Raw genomic sequence first — 20,999 nt, 5'->3', positions numbered from 1 at the left:
TACCGCCCAAACAGATCCACAGATGATGCAATCTCTATTGCGCTCCACACTGCCCTTTCCCACCTGGACAAAAGGAAGACTTATGTGAGAATGCTGTTCATTGACTACAGCTCAGCGTTCAGACACCATAGAACCCTCAAAGCTCATCACTAAGCTAAGGATCCTGGGACTAAACACCTCCCTCCACAACTGGATGCTGGACTTCTTGACGGACCGCCCCCAGGTGGTGAGGGTAGGTAGCAACACATCTGCCACGCTGATCCTCAACACTGGAGCCCCCCAGGGGTGCGTGCTCAGTCCCCTCCTGTACTCCCTGTTCACCTACAACTGCATGGCCAGGCACGACTCCAACACCATCATTAAGTTTGCAGACGACACAACAGTGGTAGGCCTGATCACAGACAACGACGAGACAGCCTATAGGGAGGAGGTCAGAGAGCTGGCCGGGTGGTGCCAGAACAACAACCTATCCCTCAACGTAACCAAGATTAAGCAGATGATTGTGGACTACAGGAAAAGGAGGACCGAGCACGCCCCCATTCTCATCGACGGGGCTGTAGTAGAGCAGGTTGAGAGCTTCAAGTTACTTGGTGTCCACATCAACAACAAACTAGAATGGTCCAAACACACCAAGACAGTTGTGAAGAGGGCACGACAAAGCCTATTCCCACTCAGGAAACTAAAAATATTTGGCATGGGTCTTGAGATCCTCAAACGGTTCTACAGCTGCAACATCGAGAGCATCCTGATTGGTTGCATCCCTGCCTGGTACGGCAATTGCTCGTCCTCCGACTGCAAGGCACTACAGAGGGTAGTGCGTAGGGCCCAGTACATCACTGGGGCTAAGCTGCCTGCCATCCAGGCCCTCTACACCATGCGGTGTCAGAGGAAGGCACTAAAAATTGTCAAAGACCCCAGCCACCCCAGTCATAGACTGTTCTCTCTACTACCACATGGCAAGCGGTACCGGAGATCCAAGTTTAGGACAAAAAGGCTTCTCAACAGTTTTTATCCCCAAGCCATAAGACTCCTGAACAGGTAATCAAATGGCTACCCGGGCTATTTGCATTCTGTGCCTCCCCCAACTCCTCTTTTTACGCTGCTGCTACTCTCTGTGTGTCATATATGCACAGTCACTTTAACTATTGATTTGACATAATTACAGCCATTTCTGTCTGAAAAGTTCTGTTTCCGAAATCCCTCATTTGTTTAGGGACAATATTCCCTCAACCCTTGCTCTCTTTACGTGACACATGTATGCATTGCATGCGCGTGACCAATAGGGCCAGACCTATAGCATATCATAATGTTTACTGGATGCTCAGGAGGTGAAGGGGCAATTTTGAATAAATTTGACAAGTTGTGGAAAATACTGGAGATCCAGAAAAAGAAGGTAAGGAGAAATGCATGCATATTATGTGTGCCAAACAGGTACTGTTAGATTACAACAGGGGTGCAACTTTGGTTTTAGAAGTGGGGGACAATTATTATTATTTTTAATATTCAGTTGGATAACAGCCTACCCGATAGCTCGGAGGCGTCCGCATGGTCCTAAAGCACACCCTGACCAGCCAAATTTGTGAAATTGTTTATCCGACATGTTGTGGTTGTGTGAGGCTTGGTGCTCACGGAATCAGTAGGCTATTAAACAAACACTCAAACAGACATCAGAAGCAGGATCTGAATTGCAATTAGTACAATATGTTACAAATTACAATTTGTTGTAGCTAATGTTAGGAACTAAGGGGTTAGGGATTAAGGTTAGGGGATGGGGATGGGTTTGCTAACGTGCTAAGTAGTTGCAAAGTAGCTAAAAAGTACTAAGTAGTTGCTATAATGCTAAAGTTGTATGTAATGAGATTTGAAAATGCATCCTTTGGGTTGCTAGAAGTTTTTTTGTATATTGCCTTATTATATGTAACCATACCAAACTTAACATATCATATTCATTTGAGTGTCCCGGATTTACTTTTACTATGTCAGGTCTGAGACCAGTCTGCTAATTCTAATCTCTAAATCAAAGTGGTTATTTAGTGGTCCTAGTGGTGATCATCATTGTGCCTTGTTATCAGTAACCATAGAAATGACTAAAAAGAGTAAGTTATCAGTTCACCTTTTTGCACAATACATTGGCCATTGTTTTGTTTGGTGACGTCCATTGTTTTGTTTGGTGATGTCCATTCAATTGTTTTGTTTAGTGATGTTGTCAACTATTTGTCATATTGCAAGTCAAGAAACTTGGAATCGTTGCTGTCAGTAAGTAGGACGCACGCACATTTCGTGATTTGACATTACCATTCACAGCAGGACTTCCTGCCTACAGAAATCTACAACATAATACATAGCTATCTCACAAATCTGCCACTGTTTGCTCTTCCCAATGTGGACATGTGTCAAGGAAGGGCATACATCAGAAAGATTTGATTCGGTTGATGTATGTCAGAAGGTTTCCCCACTGTGTATGATGTCATGTCACTGAGTCAAGCTACCTTTTTATTAATTCAGCATTTTTACAATTTCTAATATATAGCTATCAATGTTATTACCATTTGACAATAGATTTACGGAATGTGTGATATTTTCTAAAGGTAATGCACTTCCAGAGGACATATCATACCTAGCAGCTGATCGCATACTGGTCTATGTTGCAAATGGGAGAAAAGTAACAGCATTTGCTAGGAACAAAGAGATAAAGTAGCCATTCCTTCACTTATGATGAATAAACACTACATGTCCAAAAGTTTGTGGACACCTGCTCGTCGAACATCTCATTACAAAATCATGGGCATTAATATGGACGGTGCCATGTTGAAAGTCACTGAGCTCTTTAGTAAGGCCATTCTACTGCCAATGTTTGTCTATGGAGATTGCATGGCGGTGTGCTCGACGTTATACACCTTTCAGCAACGGGTGTGGCTGAAATAGCCGAATCCACTAATTTGAGGGGGTGTCCACATACCTTTGTGTGTATAAATATTATATTGAATAGTTTATTTTACTGAAAATGATATTTGAAACTGGTCACTTTTTGCCCTGCTGGAGGTCATTTTGCAGGGCTCTGGCAGTGCTACTCCTTGCACAAAGGCGGAGGTAGCGGTCCTGCTGCTGGGTTGTTGCCCTCCTACGGCCTCCTCCACGTCTCCTGATGTACTGGCCTGTCTCCTGGTAGCGCCTCCATGCTCTGGACACTACGCTGACAGACACAGCAAACCTTCTTGCCACAGCTCGCATTGATGTGCCATCCTGGATGAGCTGCACTACCTGATCCACTTGTGTGGGTTGTAGACTCCGTCTCATGCTACCACTAGGGTGAGAGCACCGCCACCATTCAAAAGTGACCAAAACATCAGCCAGGAAGCATAGGAACTGAGAAGTGGTCTGTGGTCACCACCTGCAGAATCACTCCTTTATTGGGGGTGTCTTGCTAATTGCCTATAATTTCCACCTTTTGTCTATTCCATTTGCACAACAGCATGTGAAATTTATTGTCAATCAGTGTTGCTTCCTAAATGGACAGTTTGATTTCACAGAAGTGTGATTGACTTGGAGTTACATTGTGTTGTTTAAGTGTTCCCTTTATTTTTTTGAGCAGTGTATGACACCCCTTAAGGTCCTATATGGAACCAATTTTGGTTCAGTGAAGAAGAACCCCTGGGGGTTCTGATCAAAGAACCCTACAAAAGGGTTATATATAGAATCTTTAGGGGTGCAATAAAAATATTTATGGTTCAATCCAGAACCTTTTCTTCTAAGCATGTAGGGCTTATATACATCTCCATTGTATATCTAAGGGGGGCATACAGTGCATTCAGACCCTTTCACTTTTTCCACATTTTGTTACGTTTCAGCCTTATTCTAAAATGGATTAAATTGTTTTTTTTTCTTGTCAATCTACACACAATACCCCATAATGACAAAGTAAAAGCAGTTTAGAAATGTTTTTTTTTGCAAATGTATAAAATGTAAAAAAAAGGAAATATCACATTTACGTAAGTATTCAGACCCTTTAATCAGTACTTTGTTGAAGCACCTTTGGCAGCGATTACAGCCTCGAGTCTTCTTTGGTATGACGCTTTATTTTATTTAAACTTTATTTAACTAGGCAAGTCAGTTAAGAACAAATTCTTATTTACAATGACGGCCTAGGAACAGTGGGTTAACTGCCTTGTTCAGGGGCAGAACAACAGATGTTTACCTTGTCAGCTAGGGGATTCGATCTAGCAAACTTTTGGTTACTGGCCCAACGCTCTAACCACTAGGCTACCTGCCACCCCAAAAGTGCTAAGCTTGGCACACCTGTATCTGGGGAGTTTCTCCCATTCTTCTCTGCAGATCCTCTCAAGCTCTGTCAGGTTGGATGGTGAGCGTCGCTGCACAGCTATTTTCAGGTCTCTTCCGAGATGTTTGATCAGGTTCAAGTCCGGGCTCTGGCTGGGCCAATCAAGGACATTCAGAGACTTGTCCCGAAGCCACTCCTGCATTGTCTTGGCTGTGTGCTTAGGGTTGTTGTCCTGTTGGAAGGTGAACCTTTGCCCCAGTCTGAGGTCCTAAGGTTTTCATCAAGGATCTCTCTGTACTTTGCGCCCTTCATCTTTCCCTCGATCCTGACTAGTCTCCCTGTCCCTGCCGCTGAAAAACATCCCCACAGCATGATGCTGCCACCACCATGCTTCGCTGTAGGGATGGTATTGGCCAGGTGATGAGCGGAGCCTGGTTTCTTCCCGACCTGACGCGCGGCATTCAGGCCAAAGAGTTCGATCTTTGTTTCATCCTACCAGAGAATCTTGTTTCTCATGGTCTTTGAGTCCTTTAGGTGCCTTTTGACAAGCTCCAAGTGGCCTGTTATGGGCATTTTACTGAGGAGTGGCTTCCGTCTGGCCACTCTACCATAAAGGCCTTATTGGTGGTGCTGCAGAGATGGTTTCCTTCTGGAAGGTTCTCCCATCTCCACAGAGGAACTCTGGAGTTCAGTCAGTGACCATCGGGTTCTTGGTCACCTCCCTGACCAAGGCCCAATTGCTCAGCTCTAGGGAGTCTTGGTGGTTCCAAACTTCTTCCATTTAAGAGTGATGGAGGCCACTGTGTTGTTGGGGACCTTCAATGCTGCAGAAAGTTTTTGGTACCCTTCGGCAGATCTGTGCCTCAACACAATCTTGTCTCGGAGCTCTACGGACAATTCCTGCAACTCCAATATTAGGAAGGTGTTCATAATGTTTTGTACATAGTGTAATATTTATGTTCAATCAGAAATGCCCAGCTCATCTCTCTTTAGCGGTCACAACTAGTTACCACAGCCACAAAGTCATATACCCTGAATAAAATCTGATTTTAACCCTAACCACACTGCTAACCTTATACCTAACCGTAACCATAAATTAAGACAAAAAAGCAAATGTAGTTTTTTTAAATGCCTTTTTTAATGATATAGCCGATTACTACTTTGTGTTTGTGGTAACTAGTGGAAACCCTTTACCACTCTTTTTCTCAAACTTTCTCGTCAGACCCCAGCTGTGGACGTTGTGGGCATTGGCCTATCATCGGGTCAGATCATCATCCACAACATCAAGTTTGATGAGTCACTGATGAAGTTCCAGCAAGATTGGGGCCCAGTCACTTCATTGTCCTTCAGAACAGGTGACATTACCAGTTGAACGTAGTGGTGTATTTATTATGGTTATAATGATGTGATAACTAGATTGTGTGGCCTCATTTGTGTAAGTGATGTGTAACTGCTTTGCGTCAAATTATTTAAAAAAATCGGTCTTGATATGCTTTAAAAAATGTTTACTTACCTTGTCACACTGATGTGATTATTTTATAGATGGCCATCTGGTAATGGCGGCTGGTAGTCCTGTCGGACATATTGGACTGTGGGATCTAGAGGAGAAAAAGCTTGTGTGTCAGATGAGAGATGCCCACAACACAGCTATCGCTGGACTAACATTCCTCCATGGCGAGCCTCTTCTCATCACCAATGGGGCTGATAACGGCATTTGGGTTAGTGGTACTTAGAGGGCATCAGTGTTAAATTGCTGTAAACAATTGTCCTTTTTTCAGTCTTGTCTCAATACACAGTTTTTACCTACATAGCTTAAAGCTTTCATTAGGACATCACTAGTTGCAAATTCAGCACTGCTAACACAATCCAGTACCAACATACCATAGGGTTATGAAGAATTAATATATTTGACCGTTGAGTTTTGAATGATCAAAGTCCTATTCCGCAGGTGTGGATCTTTGACACGGAGGGCGGAGGAGGCCGTCTACTCAGGAGTTGTCTGGGACACAGCGCCCAGCACCACGGCCTGAACGGACATCACATTCTCAGTGCTGGTATGTGTGACTTGCTGTCTCATGTTGGTAGAGCATGGTGCTTGCAACGTCAGGGTTGTGGGTTTGATTTCCACTGGGGACCAGTACAGAAAAAAGTATGAAAATATGTGCACTCGCTACTTACTGTAAGTCGCTCTGGATAAGAGCGTCTGCTAAATGACTAAAATGTAAATGTATCAGGCCGTTGTATAAGGCATCTATGAGTTTCTAGTAAAATTATTAGATTTCTCCCTAATCCGCTGTACTCTTTCTTTTTCTAAGGTCAAGATGGTACTCTGCAGTCGTTCTCCACTGTTCATGAGAGATTCAACAGGAGTTTAGGACATGGTACGATTTATTTTCTCTTTTGCGGAAAGATGGCTGTTATGGACAACGAGATGTTAATTTCAATACTGTTTGTTTACATGCATAAATCCTTGTTTCCTGTATTCTTCATGAAAATAAACCAATTGGTAACTAGGTTCCATCAACAAGAAGAAATCCAAAAAGAAAAGCTTGAGGTATGACGAACTGAAGCTTCCCGCCATCACCATTTTCGCCTCAGGTATGTTAAGCAACAACAACAAAAAAGTTTAGCAACTTGAATATTTCAAAACTGCGATTACCTTCATGAGATAAAAATACTCAACTAGTCTGTATTTATGTGGAACCTTTTATCATTGAATGTGGTTAATTCTTTGAAAACGTTGACATTTTCTCTGATTCTATGTGTGATGTAGAGAGTGCCCGTCAGAGTGATTGGGACAGTATAGTAGCATGTCACAGAAGGTACCTCATGACGACCACCTGGAACTATCAGAAGGGCAGCATGGGAGCACACAGGCTGGAACCCCAACGCTTCAATAAGAACCGTGCTCTCAACGTCCACGCTACGGTAGCTAAATACATTACTGGTCATGTACAGTTTGTTTTGGTGTAAAATTAACCCAAATCATTTGGTAAAGAACGTTTATTACACAGAAACAAACATAATATACATGCTAGTTATGTTGTTAAAAGCTGTGTTTTCTCCCCTCAGGCAGTAGGTATCACATCATATGGTAACTTTGTAGTGGTAGGACTCTCATCTGGACACATTGACGTTTACAACATGCAGTCCGGCATGCATAGAGGTCAATATGGAGAGGACAAGGGTAAGTACCCCCGTAAAGACAATTGCTTGTGTATATTTAGCTCATGATTTCTGATATAGATTCAGCTTAATTTGTCCTATCTCTGACTCTGTAGCTCACAAGGGGCCGGTGCGCGGCGTTTCCGTGGATGGACTTAATCAGCTGATCATCAGTGCCGGAGCTGACAAACTGGTCAAGATCTGGAAGTTCAAATCTAGGAAGCTGGTCCACTCCATTGACCTTGGCACCTCGCCCGCCTCCACACACCTGCACCGGGACAGGTAATGGTCAGATAACACCACAGGAGAAAAATAGCACTTATTTGACTGCATTGCTTCCAACTTCAAGGGATAGTGTAGGATTTGGCAGTCAAGCCCATTTTCTAATTTCCCAGAGTCAGATGAACCCATGGAGACCTTCTTTAACCTGGTAACCTACCTAAATGATTACCGCCCCGTGGCACTCACGTCGGTAGCCATGAAGTGCTTTGAAATGCTGGTCATGGCTCACATCAACAGCATCCTCCCGGACACCCTAGACCCACTCCAATTCGCATACCACCCCAACAGATTCACAGATGACGCCATCTCAATCGCACTCCACACTGCCCTTTCTCACCAGGACAAAAGGAACACCTTTGTGAGAATACAGCTCAGCGTTCAACACCATAGCTTAGTGATGAGCTTCGAGGACACTAAGGACTCTGGGACTAAACACCTCCCTCTGCAACTGGATCCTGGACCTTCTGACGGGCTGCCCCCAGGTGGTAAGAGAAGGCAACAACACGTCTGCCACGCTGATCCTTAACACTGGGGCCCCTCAGGGGTGTGTACTTAGTCCCCTCCTGTATTCCCTGTTCACCCACGACTGCGTGGCCAAACACGACTCCAACACAATCATTAAGTTTGCTGACGACACAACAGTGGTAGGCCTGATCACTGACAACGATGAGACGGCCTATAGGGAGGAGGTCAGAGAACTGTCAGTGTGGTGCCAGGACAACAACCTCTCCCTCAATGTGAGCAAGACAAAGGAGCTGATTGTGGACTACAGGAAAAGGAGGGCCGAACAGGCCCCCATTAACATCTACGTGGCTGTAGTGGAGCGGGTCGAGAGTTTCAAGTTCCTTGGTGTCCACATCACCAACGAACTATCATGGTCCAAACATACCAAGACAGTCGTGAAGAGGGCACGACAAAACCTTTTCCCCCTCAGGAGACTGAAAAGATTTGGCATGGCGCATGTGAACATTTTTATTTGATTTATGTCTGTGTGTCCAGTATGAAGGAAGCTAGCGGTAGTTTTGCAAGCCTTTGCTAACTAGTGTTAGCGCATGACTTCTGGTTAGCGTTGGCTCACGAAACTACATCGAACTTCCTTCATAATGGACTCAGAGACAGAAAAATTGTATTAATCTGTTGCTGGGGAAGGAGATAAAGGGATTAATTGACAGCACTATTCCTTTAACTTTATACACTGATTTGTTTCACTTGGTTATCACATAGCAGTAGACTAGTGTCTGATTGCAGTCTTTCCTTGCCCTGGTATAGTAGTATGCTGGCCATCGCTCTGGATGACTTCACGCTGAATGTTCTGGACGTGGAGACCAAGAGGATTGTTCGCAAGCACCCTGGCCATCGAGGACAGGTCAATGACATGGTGAGTCCTTATCTCCATCTCTTTCCCTCTCCCTTTCTCTGTTTAGCACATCTCTCTCGATTTGATCTCGCACTCACTCTTTCCCTCAAATATTTGTTATTCTTGTCTGATGATACTCCTCAGACTTTCAGCCCAGACGGGTGCTGGTTGATAACAGCAGCCATGGACTGTACCATCAGGACATGGGATCTCCCCTCCGGCTGGTAAGACCATCCCTGTCACTTCTGGAGTAGTTTAGCATGTCCCTAACTGGGGGTAGGGGGTTGAGGGTAGCGGGTTGAGGGTAGAGGGTTAAGGGTAGGGGGTTGAGGGTAGGGAATAGGGTTTGTTTCTGGACCGGGCCCTTACACTTTACTGATGTAAAGTGATGTCACCAGCCCTGCTTTGTCATTTCCTCTCCCCACAAACTGAGATCGAGGAGATGACCTTTGTCCAAAGATTTCTCAGGCCATCTTTGTTTCACTTTATCATAAATTGAGTGTATCAATTAATGTAATCGCTTTCAAGTGCTTTCCAGTGGAAACTCCCTCTCAGCCTTCAGTCATTGACTTGATTTCTCTTCTTTTTCTTAGCCTGGTGGACTGCTTCTTGGTAGACTCGGCTGCAGTCAGTCTCACCATGTCACCAACTGGGGACTTTCTGGCCTCCTCCCATGTCGACAGCTTGAGGATATACTTATGGTAAGAGTCACCGCCACATCAAGGAAAGATGGGGTGTGGGAGTCAAAATCATTCTCAGGTTATGTCATTATTAGGGAACCGGCAGATTTAATGTTCACACTCATATAGGCACTCATCTTATCACATCTCGACTTATTTAAACTGCAAACAAGAATTAGCTGATAAAGGAAACATCTTGATTAGCAAAGTCTTTTGAACAAATGTGACTCAGCAAATTAGTGTTAATATTGTCAATTTGATATCTCAAAAGATATGTGTTGGAGTACATGCTGTAGCAGTATGAGAAGTTATTGGTAGTATTCAGTAGTACAATTCAGTGTTATGAAAATCAAGTAGGTTAGTAATATTTACTATTATTCTGGAGTATTCTATGTTGTGTGTTTCCAGGTCCAACAACACGCTGTGCAGTATGGTATCACTGCGCCCTCTGCCTTCAGACTACGAGCCCATTGTGATCATGCTGCCAGGAACCTGTCCCAACCAAGGTAACTACTGAACAGCCACTGTGAGCCCATGGAGCACTTACTCTGTACCCAGCACAGGGGCCAGAAAGCCCCCACACCATCTGGACTGGCACATGTAACAGTGGTATCAGCCAATTATTCAAGCATTGATAATGAAAGATATTCAATATGGAGGAAGTGTGTCCTTGATTTTATAGGTACTTGTAACGGTCCTTTTGACTAGATATTGTGGTAGCAGTATTACAAGAGGATGTTATATTTACGCACCAAATGGTTGTTTTATTTAATAGAGTAAGGTTCTTAGGACTCTCTTCTTTCTGAGCTAACTGAGAGAAGTCTTTATGGAGCTTGGGTTGGCAACTGATTAAGCGATGGCTTGGTGATAAAAAAAAACTACAGCTGGCGTTCCATAGATCAGATGTGGTGGGTGTCACCGAGATAGCATGGAGGAACAGAACAAAGGCCACAGTATTCCTAATTATCCTGTCATCTGGGAGACAACAGCAGAGGCAGATGACCAGACGATGAACCCAAAGTGGCTTATGGTGCCCCCAATCTATATGGGTCGGGGGGTTGAACCAGCTATGACTGAGCAATCTTGGTATCAGGTATATAAGGAACAGTATGGTCTGTAAAAGGGTAGGCTCTCGGCCCAACAGTCAAGACAGTTGAATCGATATTGAATAAAGATGATTGTTTGAAGAAATGACCAAGTCTCTCTCACTTGAATAGAATGTTCCACCACAATATTTATGGAGGAAAACAATACTGTGCCATAATCAGTGTGCCAAAGTACATTCAAACACAATTTTTGAAATGACCTCTCAAGAACTTGAACAATATTTCATGGCATTTGATGGTATCAGGTTGTATTGTTAGGTTGCGTTTTGTTTTTCTGCAGATGAAGAGGGAGAGGAAGATGATGATCTCAACTCTGAGGTGATACAGAGCAACTGGACCAGCAGCTGGTCACTCTCTCTCTGCTGCCCGACTCTCTCTGGAAGAACCTGCTCCACCTCGACATCATCAAGATGAGCATGCCACTGGTGGTTGTCTGTGGAGAAAAACGTGTGACTGACTGGGTATTAAGTCCTGTTTGTCTGTGGAGAAAAACGTGTGACTGACTGGGTATTAAGTCCTGTTTGTCTGTGGAGAAAAACGTGTGACTGACTGGGTATTAAGTCCTGTTTGTCTGTGGAGAAAAACGTGTGACTGACTGGGTATTAAGTCCTGTTTGTCTGTGGAGAAAAACGTGTGACTGACTGGGTATTAAGTCCTGTTTGTCTGTGGAGAAAAACGTGTGACTGACTGGGTATTAAGTCCTGTTTGTCTGTGGAGAAAAACGTGTGACTGACTGGGTATTAAGTCCTGTTTGTCTGTGGAGAAAAACGTGTGACTGACTGGGTATTAAGTCCTGTTTGTCTGTGGAGAAAAACGTGTCACTGACTGGGTATTAAGTCCTGTTTGTCTGTGGAGAAAAACGTGTCACTGACTGGGTATTAAGTCCTGTTTGTCTGTGGAGAAAAACGTGTCACTGACTGGGTATTAAGTCCTGTTTGTCTGTGGAGAAAAACGTGTCACTGACTGGGTATTAAGTCCTGTTTGTCTGTGGAGAAAAACGTGTCACTGACTGGGTATTAAGTCCTGTTTGTCTGTGGAGAAAAACGTGTCACTGACTGGGTATTAAGTCCTGTTTGTCTGTGGAGAAAAACGTGTCACTGACTGGGTATTAAGTCCTGTTTGTCTGTGGAGAAAAACGTGTCACTGACTGGGTATTAAGTCCTGTTTGTCTGTGGAGAAAAACGTGTGACTGACTGGGTATTAAGTCCTGTTTGTCTGTGGAGAAAAACGTGTCACTGACTGGGTATTAAGTCCTGTTTGTCTGTGGAGAAAAACGTGTCACTGACTGGGTATTAAGTCCTGTTTGTCTGTGGAGAAAAACGTGTCACTGACTGGGTATTAAGTCCTGTTTGTCTGTGGAGAAAAACGTGTCACTGACTGGGTATTAAGTCCTGTTTGTCTGTGGAGAAAAACGTGTCACTGACTGGGTATTAAGTCCTGTTTGTCTGTGGAGAAAAACGTGTCACTGACTGGGTATTAAGTCCTGTTTGTCTGTGGAGAAAAACGTGTCACTGACTGGGTATTAAGTCCTGTTTGTCTGTGGAGAAAAACGTGTCACTGACTGGGTATTAAGTCCTGTTTGTCTGTGGAGAAAAACGTGTCACTGACTGGGTATTAAGTCCTGTTTGTCTGTGGAGAAAAACGTGTCACTGACTGGGTATTAAGTCCTGTTTGTCTGTGCGATTCACGGCTGTCTTAGCTTTCTGAGCTAAATCCAAGGCATCGTCTCCTTACACATGCACAATGACAGACGACACGTGTAGCAATTGTTCTGTAATGCCGTTGTCATCTCTTCATAACCACTCTACTCATCTTTTCTTTCTTTTTTTGGACTAAAATTAGATTGTTGTTTTCCCTGTTCTTATATAGAAAAGGAACAAACCCAAGGAGCCCCCCAAGGTTCTGAAGGCTGCCCCCTTCTTCATGCACACCATTCCAGGATTGATACCACAGTTTGCCCCTTCTGAAGGCTCCAAACAGCAAGAACAGGTGAGAGAAGTTGGCTACTGATAATTAACAGAACTCTATGAAAAGACCCTAAAATCACAATACTGTGTATGGAAATAAAATATTATAACACTGTATAAGTTAAGAAAGATTGTTTGCTCTTCATATTACTGTATGTTTTAAAAAAAAATCATTGAATATTCGAAACATACAATATACTTGCAGTGAAGCCGCTCAACAACTACATCATACCAGTCATCCAACAGATTCCCATTCAGAGCGACACACAGAAGCATCCAGGGTCAATGCCTTGCTCAAGGGCATGTTGACCGATCTACCACCAGGCCAAAAAACGTGAACCCGAACCCTCCAAGAAGCCCCCCGAGCCCCCCACCCTCACACACACAGTTCCCCAATAGCTGTCCCTGAACCATTCGAGACCCCTCCCACAGTCCCCCCCAGGAAGAAAAATTTAAAATACAATTAATTCCATACCCACCCCCAAGAACCCCCCCAATGCACCAACAACCAAGAGAATGAACTAAAGAGATAAAAGGAAAAGACAGAAGAAAACAGCAAACAACAATGCAAACATGTTTTTGAAAAATAATAATACATTTAAAACAAAGGACATCAAGGACAACTGAAATCATAACAGCGATGCCAACTGTATGTTTGTGTGCATGTCTGGCACTATTACATGTATTTGTGTGTTCTTGTATGTGTTTATTTGAATGAGAGTGTGTGTATATGCGTGTACAAACACCTGCACGGCATCAGCCTCAGGCAAACCGGCATTAGTTGTAAAAACACTGCCACTTAGTGACATTCAAATGTACTTTTTATTGTTTTTTAAAAACTTTTTTTTTGTTAACCTATCTTTGACCATCATTCTATCTCTCACACAGCAACTCCACTCTCACTTGTCTCCAATTCCACATACCAACCCTCAGCTTACCTCAGCCCATCCCATCTATCTCTGCTGGCCACCCACTTCGGGTTTCTACGCAACACATATCTTTCAACTATGCTGTGATGTTTAACGTACAATTTCAATCTGTCTAATTCAATAGAATCCACAGATTGCGAGTTGAAGATAAATACTTTTACTAAGACTATTAGTAATTGACTGACCCGATCTCTCCAGATCTCCTAACAGTACTATTTCTAGGGTCAATTTTAGATCAATGCTATGCATTTTCAGCCATTCCTGAACCTGAGACCAGAAACAGGCTACCTGAGGGCAATACCAAAATAAATGGTCTATTGATTCTGTATCCTCACAACAAAATCTGCAGAGCTTCGATGATTTTATGCCCCAAATATTCAACATTTCAACATTTTGTTGGTGGCAAGAATTCTATATAATAATTTTAGCTGAAAAGCACGAAGTCTTGAATCTTGCGTTGTTTTATATGTCAACTCATACCATGGAATCAGTACATCAAAAATCTCTAACCAACTATTTTGCAATCTGTATGGCACAGCTGTCAACATCCTGGTCCTCAAATGAAACTGGTATACTTTCCTATTTATGCTATTTTTATTCCTCCACCAGTTTTGATCCTTTATATTGGTCAGACAGACCAGTTCCCTACCTCCTCCAGCTGCCACCTGCCTCCTCCATTTTTGGGGCAATGCTGTAATCAATTGGTTGTACTCTTGGATTGAGCAGGCCTTTCCGTACAATTCTGATAACTCCATGAAGGACACAACTTTACCATGCCAATTTACAATATAATTTAAGAACAAAATACCCGTTTCAAACATCTTTCCCATAAATACAGGTATTTTATCAACCAGCACATTTGAGTTCAGCCATAATATTTGTTCTATCTTTTCAGGGGGATGAAATTGAAATTGTAGCCAGCTCTGCAATGCTTGTTTGAAAAAGAGAGATACTTTTTTCAAAGTATCATTTTCAATTAATCGAAAATGAGACATGGCAATCTGCACAAAGGCAAGAAGGCCATTTTTAAACAATGGATGAGCTTTTCTTAGTAATCTACTTGAGAACCATTTAGGGTTCAAATAAAACTTTTGAATGAGTGAAGCTTTTAGAGAGGTTTAGTACTTTTATATTTAATAATTTCAACCCACCCAATTCATATTCATTATATAGATAGGGACGTTTTATTTTGTCTGGTTTAGCGTGCCGGATAAAGCGAGATATTTTTTGCTCATATGATTTGAAAAACGAATCATCAGGAGTAGGCAGCGCCATAGGTAAGTGAGTAAACTTGAGATATGACTAAGGAGTTAATCAGGGCATATACAGTGAGGAGAACAAGTATTTGATACACTGCCGATTTTGCAGGTTTTCCTACTTACGAAGCATGTAGAGGTCTGTAATTTTTATCATAGGTACACTTCAACTGTGAGAGACGGAATCTAAAACAAAAATCCAGAAAATCAAATTGTATGATTTTTAAGTAATTAATTTGCATTTTATTGCATGACATAAGTATTTGATACATCCGAAAAGCAGAACTTAATATTTGGTACAGAAACCTTTGTTTGCAATTACAGAGATCATACGTTTCCTGTAGTTCTTGACCAGGTTTGCACACACTGCAGCAGGGATTTTGGCCCACTCCTCCATACAGACCTTCTCCAGATCCTTCAGGTTTCGGGGCTGTCGCTGGGCAATACGGACTTTCAGCTCCCTCCAAAGATTTTCTATCGGGTTCAGGTCTGGAGACTGGCTAGGCCACTCCAGGACCTTGAGATGCTTCTTACGGAGCCACTCCTTAGTTGCCCTGGCTGTGTGTTTCGGGTCGTTGTCATGCTGGAAGACCCAGCCACGACCCATCTTCAATGCTCTTACTGAGGGAAGGAGGTTGTTGGTCAAGATCTCGCGATACATGGCCCCATCCATCCTCCCCTCAATACGGTGCAGTCGTCCTGTCCCCTTTGCAGAAAAGCATCCCCAAAGAATGATGTTTCCACCTCCATGCTTCACGGTTGGGATGGTGTTCTTGGGGTTGTACTCATCCTTCTTCTTCCTCCAAACACGGCGAGTGGAGTTTAGACCAAAAAGCTCTATTTTTGTCTCATCAGACCACATGACCTTCTCCCATTCCTCCTCTGGATCATCCAGATGGTCATTGGCAAACTTCAGACGGGCCTGGTCATGCGCTGGCTTGAGCAGGGGGACCTTGCGTGCACTGCAGGATTTTAATCCATGGCGGCGTAGTGTGTTACTAATGGTTTTCTTTGAGACTGTGGTCCCAGCTCTCTTCAGGTCATTGACCAGGTCCTGCCGTGTAGTTCTGGGCTGATCCCTCACCTTCCTCATGATCATTTATGCCCCACGAGGTGAGATCTTGCATGGAGCCCCAGACCGAGGGTGATTGACCGTGATCTTGAACTTCTTCCATTTTCTAATAATTGCGCCAACAGTTGTTGCCTTCTCACCAAGCTGCTTGCCTATTGTCCTGTAGCCCATCCCAGCCTTGTGCAGGTCTACAATTTTATCCCTGATGTCCTTACACAGCTCTCTGGTCTTGGCCATTGTGGAGAGGTTGGAGTCTGTTTGATTGAGTGTGTGGACAGGTGTCTTTTATACAGGTAACGAGTTCAAAAAGGTGCAGTTAATACAGGTAATGAGTGGAGAACAGGAGGGCTTCTAAAAGAAAAACTAACAGGATTGTGAGAGCTGGAATTCTTACTGGTTGGTAGGTGATCAAATACTTATGTCATGCAATAAAATGCTAATTAATTACTTAAAAATCATACAATTTGATTTTCTGGATTTTTGTTTTAGATTCCGTCTCTCACAGTTGAAGTGTACCTATGATAAAAATTACAGACCTCTACATGCTTTGTAAGTAGGAAAACCTGCAAAATCGGCAGTGTATCAAATACTTGTTCTCCCCACTGTACCTCTACTGGTATGCCATCAAACCTTGGGGTTTTTCCAGACTGAAAGGATTTAATAGCCTTAAAAAGTTCTTCCTCTGTAATTTAGCCTTCGCACTGATCTTTCTGTACATTTGTTAATTTTCAATTTTTTTATATTATTTGGAAAGAATTCCTTATCATAATCTTCATTCAGTGGGAATGAATGAGACGGAAAAGAGAACATCTGCCTAAATTAATTAGCTTCCTCTTTTAAAATATAATTTGGAGAATCATAGATGACTCCGTCTTCAGTAACGAGTTTCTGCAAATTATTTTTGTTAGCGTTCCTATATTGGAGATTCAGGATGAATTTTTGTGCATTTTTCTCCATATTCCATCCAGTTTGCTTTATTTTTTGTAATAGATTACATTAGATTGTTCTTGAATAAGTTCCTCAAGTTCTTTTTGTTTTTCCTCTAACTTATTTTGTATCTCTGTAGTATCGATTTTATTGCTATCTACCTGTACTATTAGTTCATGGATTTCCCTTGTTAGTCTTCTCTTTAGCCAGAAACTGCTTTTTAATTATTGATGAATATTGAATTGAATGACCACTGAAGGTACATTTAAAGGTATCCCAAACAGTAAGGGGATTTGCTGAACCTATATTATACTGGAAAAATTCAGTTATAAATTATTTTGTCTTAGTTAAAAATAAGTTGTCCTCCAGTAAACTTTGATTAAATTTCCAATATCCCCGTCCACGTGGAAAATCTATAAAAGAGTTATGTGAAAGCCAATTAGATGATGATCCGATCGCATTCTGTCTCCTATTAAAACTTTTTTAACCTTTGATGCAAGAGAGAAGGAGACAAGAAAGTAGTCAAGACGACTAGCTTGATTAAGTCTCCATGTATATCTCACTAGGTTGGGGTATTTTGGTCTCGAAATATCCACTATTTCTAATGTGTCCATAATATTTGTGATTTCCTTAAGGGCATGGTGATGATAGTTTGTAGAGTGATTACCTTTATGGCCCATTGAGGTACTTAACACTGTGTTGTAGTCTCCTACCATAGTGATTAGATCATGTGTTGCCTGTAAGTTCAATAAATTGGTATAAATGTTTTCGAAGAAGTGTGGATCAGCCTGATTTGGACCATATGGACTAATGAGCCAAATCTCTTTTTCGTCCGCTTTCATATTCAAAAGGATCCACCTTCCTTGCGAATCATTCCTGACTATTTGCACATTCAGATTGACATTTTTGTTAATTAATATCATCACACCCTTTGAGTTCCTTTGTCCATGACAGAATATTATTTCACCACCCCATTCCTTTTTCCACACAACTTCATCTAAGGATGTAGAGTGAGATTCCTGTAAACAGTATATGTTATTCCTTTTCTTTTAGCCATGTTGAGACTGGTCTTCTTTTTTTATAATCTGCTAAACCATTACAATTATAAGTGGCTGTACTTATTTCACCCCTTACCATAACTAGATACTATTCTCAGTCTAAATTGACCATAATTAGTGCTTGTAAAGTTACTGACATCAGAGCTATTATGACGGTCAAAATTAGAGCTTTCAAATGTCTGATATTTAGAATTCAAGAAATAGGTTCTAGCGATATTTGTTTTATTCCCTTGCCTGTTTGCCTGTGAGCCAATGTCACAGATGTTAGAAAATTGAGACAAGATATTATGTTTGTAGCAAATCTGAGTACTGTATGTTATTTGGGTTCAATAATGTGTATTTTGTTTACTTTTTCCACAGTCAAAGATTGTGAATTTTGGAGTCCTGGCACAGAAGTCCGCTTTCTACCAACAGCTAGAATCTGCCACACTCTGCAACAAATGTATGTTTGAATCTCACTTAGCTAGCAATTACTCACAGTAGTTGTATATGTATTTATGTAAAAAAAAAAAAAAATTGGGGCCACAATGGAAATAAGTCCCCGACTTTATTGTGCAATCCTGGTCACGTTTTAGAAAATCATTATTCAGTGTCTATATATGTATTTATTTATTTTGTGATGACAAAATCAATCAAACGTCTTGCAAGTCTGAATATCACTTTGCGATACATTATTCACAGCACCTCTTGCAAGCATAGAAATTCCTCTCACCCCAAATCACTTCTAAGGCCATAAAAACTGAAGAATGTCTTTTAGAATCTCAATACTTGAACCTACTGCTAAATCCGATGTCAAGTTATTAGCATGTGTAGTAACTAGAGGATGTTTTGGCACACTTTTACTCTGCTGATACCTCAGGTCAATACAAATACAACGAGTCATAATCCATCCTCATTGTTTCTTCCAGATGATGGCCCTGTGGGGATGCTGAAAGAGATGGGTCCGTCTGGTATTGATGCTGAGCTCCGAGGTCTGGACCCTGATGAAGTCGGATGTCTCCAACTTTCTGAAGATGGTGGCCAGCATGCTGAACTCCAAGAGGGACTTTGATCTGGCACAGGCCTACCTGGCACTCTTCCTGAAGGTAACCATATCAATATTCTAGTCACCAACACTGTAGCTATGTTAATAAGCTGCTGTTATCTGTGTTATAACACTGTTATTATTGATTTAATTGACATGTTGAGCTTTTATTGTTACACATGAGTTCAATGATGTTATTACTCCAGTAATTATAGCGTCACTACACAGGAATAATAGCAGCTTAATGTTAAATGATATCAACGATGTCACTAGAGGAAGAGGGAAATCTATTTTTTGTTGCATTGACTGTCACCCACTTACATCTGCAACCAGCAGATGGAGTCAGAACATTGGAAATAAATTAAATAAATTAAATAAAAAAATTGTGATACACAATTCAATCAAAACCAATGACCACATTTCTAGAAGTCAAATAAAAAGTAAATGTTTTATTAAGAAAACATGTTTGACTTGATATGTAGTTCTGTTGTTTCACTCTTAAACTAAGCTCAGTTTTGTTGAGTACCTGAATTCAAATTGTATCTTTACAGAACATGAACAATGTGTTTTTGACTTCACAGCACCACAGACACACTTTGTTTCAAAGGTTCATAATGTGTGTATTTCCTGTATGGTTTGTCTTACTTCTGAGTTTCCTTCACCAACTCCGTATAGTTTCTCTCTCGCTCTCGCTCTCTCTCTAGCTGCGTCTCAGACTGATCACCCAGGAACCAGAGCTCATGGAGGAGGCATCTAGAGTATCTGAGAAACTGGAGGAGATGTGGACATCCATGCAGACACTTTTCAATCAGAGCCTGTGTTTGCTGTCATACACCAAGAGTGCACTGCTTTGAAGTGTGCCTCTCCCAACCAACCCTCTTTCATTTTTCTTTTATTTATGTCGTTTTTCACACCGATCTATGTATACATCTCTATACAGCATTGTGGACTATAGTTTCACTCTTGATGCAAGAGAAGTTGGCCACATTTTATATGATATATTATGTGCTCTAATGCTTTTGTAATGGTCTAGAATATGATGTTCAATGAAATCGTGATTGACCAAAACCTGATGTAACTACCTTTTTTAAAATAGACATGATTGTTATCATTGTATTACTCCAGATTGTTTTCACTTTACGTTATTACCCTAATACAATTTGATGTTCATTGGTTCAGCATGAGTTACCACATTTTAAGATGTTCCCTGCTGTCTCGATGGTACACAGCATAGTAATGAGGATTATACAGAGGACAAAATAGATGTGTACATGTACTGTACTCCATAGACAAATCGGATACATCAATATATTTTCACAGTCCTGTTGGGGATTATAGTTTTTATCTCACAACGACAGAGCAGGTAGTGGATCAGATGGTGTCTGTGAGTCCCCCTCTGTAGCTAGGCTTTGCTGGAGTCCTAGAGGATGACCAGCTATGCCGGGTTTGGGCTTGGGACAGAGGGTTAGACAAGCCCTTCATTTGAATGTGTTTCGATGGTAAGGAAGATAAAACAGTTAACTATTTTATGTATTACATTACATTTTCCACATTTTGTTTTGTTACAGCCTGAACATTGTGTCACTGCCCTACACACAATACCCCATAATGTGGAATTATGTTTTTAGACATTTTTACAAATTAATAAAAAAATGAAAAGCTGAAATGTCTTGAGTCAATAAGTGTTCAACCACTTTGTTATGGCAAGCCTAAATATGTTCAGGAGTAAAAATGTGATTAACAAGTCACAAGTTGCATGGATTTCTCTGTGTGCAATAATGGTACTTTTTGAATCACTACCTAATTTCTATACCACACACACAATTATCTGAAAGGTCCCTCAGTTGAGCAGTGAATTGTAAACACCGGTTCAACCACAAAGACCAGCAAGGTTTTC

General features: G+C 41.8%; 1 pseudogene; it reads left to right on the top strand.

Moving 5' to 3' along the window:
• Window positions 1–1,306: 1,306 nt before the first annotated feature.
• LOC120044795 lies at window positions 1,307–20,701 on the top strand (annotated as a pseudogene).
• Window positions 20,702–20,999: the final 298 nt, after the last annotated feature.

Source organism: Salvelinus namaycush, chromosome 3, assembly GCF_016432855.1.
Source record: "Salvelinus namaycush isolate Seneca chromosome 3, SaNama_1.0, whole genome shotgun sequence".
In the NCBI taxonomy this organism is placed as follows: Eukaryota; Metazoa; Chordata; class Actinopteri; order Salmoniformes; family Salmonidae; genus Salvelinus; species Salvelinus namaycush.
The sequence above is the reverse complement of the archived record's forward strand: the minus strand, read 5'-3'. Positions and strand labels throughout refer to the sequence as shown.